The 6,000-nt window shown below is 34.7% G+C and overlaps 1 pseudogene; it reads right to left on the bottom strand.

The window, feature by feature from the left end:
• Positions 1–983: 983 nt before the first annotated feature.
• LOC118006204 overlaps positions 984–6,000 on the bottom strand; it is an 89,887-nt pseudogene continuing 84,870 nt past the window's right edge.

The following is a 6,000-nucleotide window of genomic DNA, read 5'->3' as shown; positions in this document are numbered from 1 at the left end:
TAACAGTGAAGTACTCAATATCCTAACTATATAGTGATTAACACTCCCAAAAATCATCATTGCAAAGTGACATTTCTCATTACATGTTGGCTTCTGTGCATGTGTATTTCACAGAATATAATATACTGATTATCGTAGACTACTCTCAAATTATATTTAGTTTTATATCTTTATTTAGCCAGCATTTAATAAAATGTTTTAATTTACACAGTTAATTTGAAAATATCACTCCACTCAAAATAAAAAAAAAAAAGCTATATAAAAAAATAGAAACTATGTTTGATCCTATCATGTAGGTACAACCATTGTTAATAGTCTTCTATTTTCCCTTTGGGTAAAGTTTACATGCAGTGCCGATTGCATTTTATGAGAATTGACTTATGGCAATTTTTATTAGTATATTATAAAATCTCAATCACCTCTCTAGGCACAAAATTCAAAATAATGTGAATCCCTGCAAATTAAAATTTTGTTAAAATTAATTAATTTTGAAGTAGTCAGCCTCAACAAATTGCAAAATTTTTTAGATGTTGCCATGTTACACCACTACTTAAGCTGAAATAGAGAAACACCCGGCTTTGTAGGATAAACCTTGAATTAGGGAAGGTTTGAATTGAGCCAAGTATTCAGACTTGCATTTCTCACAAACATGCCACATTCCTGAGGATATTTCCATTTCTTTGTTTACATGTATAGACTATGAGGTTCCCAGTGGAACCTCAGTCAAATCTCCCTGAAGATCTCCTGAGACTTACCAAGTATTTTTTTTTTAATTTATATAGTGCATAAGAAGGTATACTTTAAAACTATGACTATTATCCAACTTACATAAAAAATGATTATAGATATTTTAACAAGGTAGTAGATATCATGAAGTATTTAACACAATATCTGTGAAGACTCACTTTTTTCTAGAAATGCTACTTACTTGTTTTTACTATTTATATTGGAGAATACAGGGTGATGTGTCCATTGAACTTGCCTCAAGTGATGTAATAGAGTTGTGATTTTGGATGGCTCTGTGATCCACAGTTTACAGTCTCATTGGAAGTAATAAATAGTCTCAAAACACCATATACAAAAACTACCTGTTGGTGAGCAAAGAGCTTGGCTATTGGTCCTAGTAAACCTGTTAGAGAAAGAAAAAAAACAAAAAACAAAAAAGCAGCTATGCTTTGTTGCACTGAATTGCTTTGACATGTGAACAAATCCTATCATTAACTGATGGATGAAAAAAGTATAATGTCAACATGTCACTTGACATTTTCATAGCAAAGGAAAAAAGAAAGAAAATATACACAAAAATCCTCCAGTAGAGTTTGTTTTCTGATATATGAAGTAATGTTCATGTTATTATGCTTTGAATTATGTACACATATTTCTTATGCTTTCAAGAAGCATATTCAAAGTGTATTCCAGCTTAAGGAAGTAAGTCTTACTGAAATTTGACAAGGTGCTGATCTGTTCCATCATCTGTTTTTTTCACTTTACACGATGGCATGAGCGTTTTCTTCTGTGACAACCTGATTTTTGGAACACCACCACCACTACTATGGCTGGCTCCTACCTCTGTCATCACCCTTCTCCCTCAGTTCAGGATAAAGACACTGAGGCACAGGGGATGTATGACGTGTCAAGCTAACATATCTAGTAAGCAGTGAACCCCAAGATTTCAGTTCATGTGAGAACTCTCAGTCATAATTACTAACGGTGTCTCACTAATGACTCCTAAAATTCTCCTATAAAGATGTACCATAATTCATTTGAATGGATATTTATTTTTTCAAATTAACCTTTTGTAAATAATATAATATATAATTATACATAATATATCATATATATATACATAGCATATAGCCTTTCTTTTGTTTCCCTTTTTTTAAGTGAAACCAAGTTAATGCAGATTTATATTCCAGGATGATAAGCTTTATCTCTATAATAATGTTTATGTACTTTACTTAATATATGGTTTCTTTTAAAGTGATAAATTCTCACCCCATGCTGAATGCTATTTTTGATGAAATATGTGCAAATGGTTTATTTTATATACTTGTGAAAATAACACTGATTGCAGACTAAGCACTTTAAATATGATGAGCATCCTACTGCAAAAACAGGAAATGTGGAGTCAAAATACTTCACAAAGTAAACATAAGAGCTGGAAATTAAATAGGTAGAAAATTCATATTCTTTTTATACACATTAGATTTTTGAGTCCACATTGGTCTTAAGCATTTTGACAAAGTACAGCATAAAGGATGATTAAAACTCTCCACAGTGTAGGTATAGAGGGTACATACCTCAATCTCATAGAAGCCATCTATAGAAAACCTTCAGTGAATATCATTCTCAATGGGGAAAAACAGAGCTTTTCCTCTGATGTCAGGAACACAGCAGGGATGTCCACTATATCCACTGCTATTCAACATAGTACTAAAAGCCCTAGCCTCAGCAATCAGACAACAACAACAACAAAAATAAATAAAAGGCATCTGAATCGGCAAAGAAGTCACACTCTCACTCTTTGTAGATGAAATGATACTTTATGTGGAAAACTCAATAGACTCCACCCCAAAACTGCTAGAACTCATACAGGAATTCAGTAAAGTGGCAGAATATAAAATCAATGCGCAGAAATCAGTTGCATTTCTATACACCAACAAGAGTGAAGAAAGAGAAATTAAGGAGTCGATCCCATTTACAATTGCACCCCAAACCTAAAATACCTAGGAATAAATCTAACCAAAGAGACAAAGGATCTGTACTCAGAAAACTATAAAATACTCATGAAAGAAATTGAGGAAGACACAAAGAAATGGAAAAACGGTCCATGCTCATGGATTAGAAGAACAAATATTGTGAAAATGTCAACGCTACCTGGAGCAATCTACACATTCACTGCAATCTCTATCAAAATACCATCAACTTTTTTCACAGAACTGGAACAAATAATCCTAAAATTTGTATGGAACCAGAAAAGACCCCGAATAGCCAAAGGAATGTTGAAAAAGAAAACCAAAGCTGGTGGAATCACAATTCCAGACTTTGAGCTCCATTAGAAAGCTGTAATCATCAAGACAGTATGGTACTGGCACAAAAACAGACACATAGATCTTTGTGCCTTAACAAAACACACCTTTGATGTTGTTTTTTGATGTGTTAAAAAAATTTATTATTAAGAATAAGTTTTAAACAATGGCTTTATTGGGGCGCCTGGGTGGCTCAGTTGGTTAAGCGACTGCCTTCGGCTCAGGTCATGATCCTGGAGTCCCGGGATCGAGTCCCGCATCGGGCTCCCTGCTCGGTAGGGAGCCTGCTTCTCCCTCTGACCCTCCCCCCTCTCGTGTGCTCTCTGTCTCTCTCATTCTCTCTGTCTCAAATAAATAAATAAAATCTTAAAAAATAAATAAATAAATAAATAAAATAAGCAATGACTTTATTATGTCTGTACCCTCATCATTCAAAAGACAAAATGATATAAAAATGTACAAAGATGTAGACAATTTTATTAAGAATAAAAATGTATAACTGTAAGTTTATAGATTTTAGTAATAATGTAACTTTTTTGTCTACACACACACAGAGACACACAGACACACACACGCAAAGCCAGGTATAATTTGTACTCTCTAACCTTTTTAAATATTTTCATCATTCTCCTATTCATTCAGTTTGTGCACGTTTCTATTTCTTGCCTCCATCTCATTTTTTCCTGTTCCAATTCTAATCTCTCCAATTTCTGCACATATTTTTTAATTTTTGTATGAATTTTTGAAGTTTCTCTGAATTCTTTCAGAACAGATGGAGTATAAATCGAAGTTTAACTCTGATGGAGGAGTTGTCAATCACTGTCTCCATTCTGAAAGTCCCAAGACTAATTCTGTTGCATCAATTACAGGTGCAGGTGCAGGTATGAGTTACCCATCACCCTTCCATTAGGTTTTCAGGATACAACTCCCTCTTACTTGATAATAAGGGGACCCTGAGGTATTGTGTGAGGAAGCAAGTATTCCAATGGTGAGAAAAATGGTAGGACAGGAGGTATCATTAACACTATGGTGAGAAAAATGATAGGACAGGAGGTATCATTAACACTATGTATTCAGATAATGAGCTGCTGATGCTTAGAAAGGAAGCAATAATGTTAGGCGCAGCTAGCCCAGTCCTTGAATTTTGGCAGTGTCTTTTTCTTGTGGGAATAGGATTTGGGAGATTTATGTGTGCTGACTCAACCATCGCTTTGCTCCTGGGCTATCAAATACCAGACTCTACGTGATTATTTGCCATCCTTTCTTCTTGTGACAACATCTTGCTTCTCCCAATATTTAAACCCTAGAAGTTAGCAAGAAGAAATATATATACATTCATATTTCTACAGAAGTAAATAATGGGGGGGAGGATATATGTCACTATAGCAATACAGTCTGAATGTACCATATTTTACAGAGCTGTCATCTGTCACTATAAAACAATCATCTTCTATTTTTTTTTTTTTTTAAGATTTTATTTGCGAGAGAGACAATGAGAGACAGAGAGCATGAGAGGGAGGAGGGTCAGAGGGAGAAGCAGACTCCCTGCTGAGCAGGGAGCCTGATGTGGGACTCGATCCTGGGACTCCAGGATCATGACCTGAGCCAAAGGCAGTCGCTTAACCAACTGAGCCACCCAGGTGCCCAAAACAATCATCTTCTAAGCCCACCTCACATTAATTTCTCATTCAGACTTCAATATTGGGGATTTCAAGAGATATATGGATATTTTCATTTGGGAACTCAAAGAATGAGACATTATTTTCTATACAATAATGTTTTTTTTCTTGTTCATGTACTGTATGAGCTCTGTATACCTTAGAAAGATGTTGTTCCCCTGTGCCTTGCCCAAACACAATCCCATTCCCTTTGTGATGAACCAAAACAAATTATAATATTCCATAAATCCTTTAATCATTATTTCCTCTGGGACCAAAATAAAGGGTGCTGGCTGGATACGTGTGTTTTAAGAGATGTAAACACAATAAAAATACTATTTCATATGCTCAGTGGAATTGACTTGAGTGATCATAGTAAACCAGAAACCTGAAAGAACCTCAAAGTTATAATTAAAAAATACATTTGCAAATTCTATTAAGTTAATTTGTTCTCATGGTTGTGTCATTGATCACATTATCAGAACCTTATCTATCAAAGGACAAGGCAAAGTCACCAACTGCAAAGACTACCAACACAAACATTTGTCTGCACATGAAAACTTTCCAGTATAGATTATGTGCAAACAATGGATTTCAGTGGAATTCCCACAGAGCTGCCGTGTGGCAATCATGGGTCAAATGCAAGCCCAAAACAGATCCCATGCTGTAATAACAGGATGGCACAGATCTTTAGTTAATGTTGGCTTTCATCCTGCCCCCAAGTTCCCACATAGATGTAGGTGGAGGCAAAGCTGTCAGTTATATTCATGTTAATGAGAAATCCGAGATGAAACAGACACTAACTTTTTTCCTTTGCTTCTCTATATCACAACTGAAAAAGCAAATTCTATCACTAAACAGAGAACTTATGAACTAATGATGAAAGTTATGAAGAATAATCAGCTTATAATTTTACATAGGGCATATAAATGTATTAAACAGGTATTACTCTTGTTTTTTAAAGAATGTTATATTTAAAATGCAAAAATGTAACAGAGTTTTAGTTCTTTATATGAAAAATGTTAAAATCTCTCTTCCCTAACCCATTTATGGGACATGAGATTTGACAAATTTTTTACTAGAATGTTACATAATGACGATACTCTAGCTTCCCATAATAACAATTACACAAAACCTGGTTTTAGCATTATGGTCTTTGTTTAAATGTTAAGAGTCTTGTGACAATTGTCTGTAGGCGCATCTTGACACGGAACTTTTGATGACACTATGAGTTATGTTGTTTCGGGTCCCTATATGAACATCTCAACTCAGGCTTTATTACTCCATGAAAACGCTGTCTTTCCCTAAAGGTT

The sequence above is a fragment of the Mirounga leonina genome, unplaced genomic scaffold, assembly GCF_011800145.1.
Source record: "Mirounga leonina isolate KUSES-001 unplaced genomic scaffold, KU_Mleo_1.0 Mir_95, whole genome shotgun sequence".
In the NCBI taxonomy this organism is placed as follows: domain Eukaryota; kingdom Metazoa; phylum Chordata; class Mammalia; order Carnivora; family Phocidae; genus Mirounga; species Mirounga leonina.
This window is presented reverse-complemented; position numbering and strand designations above follow the sequence as displayed.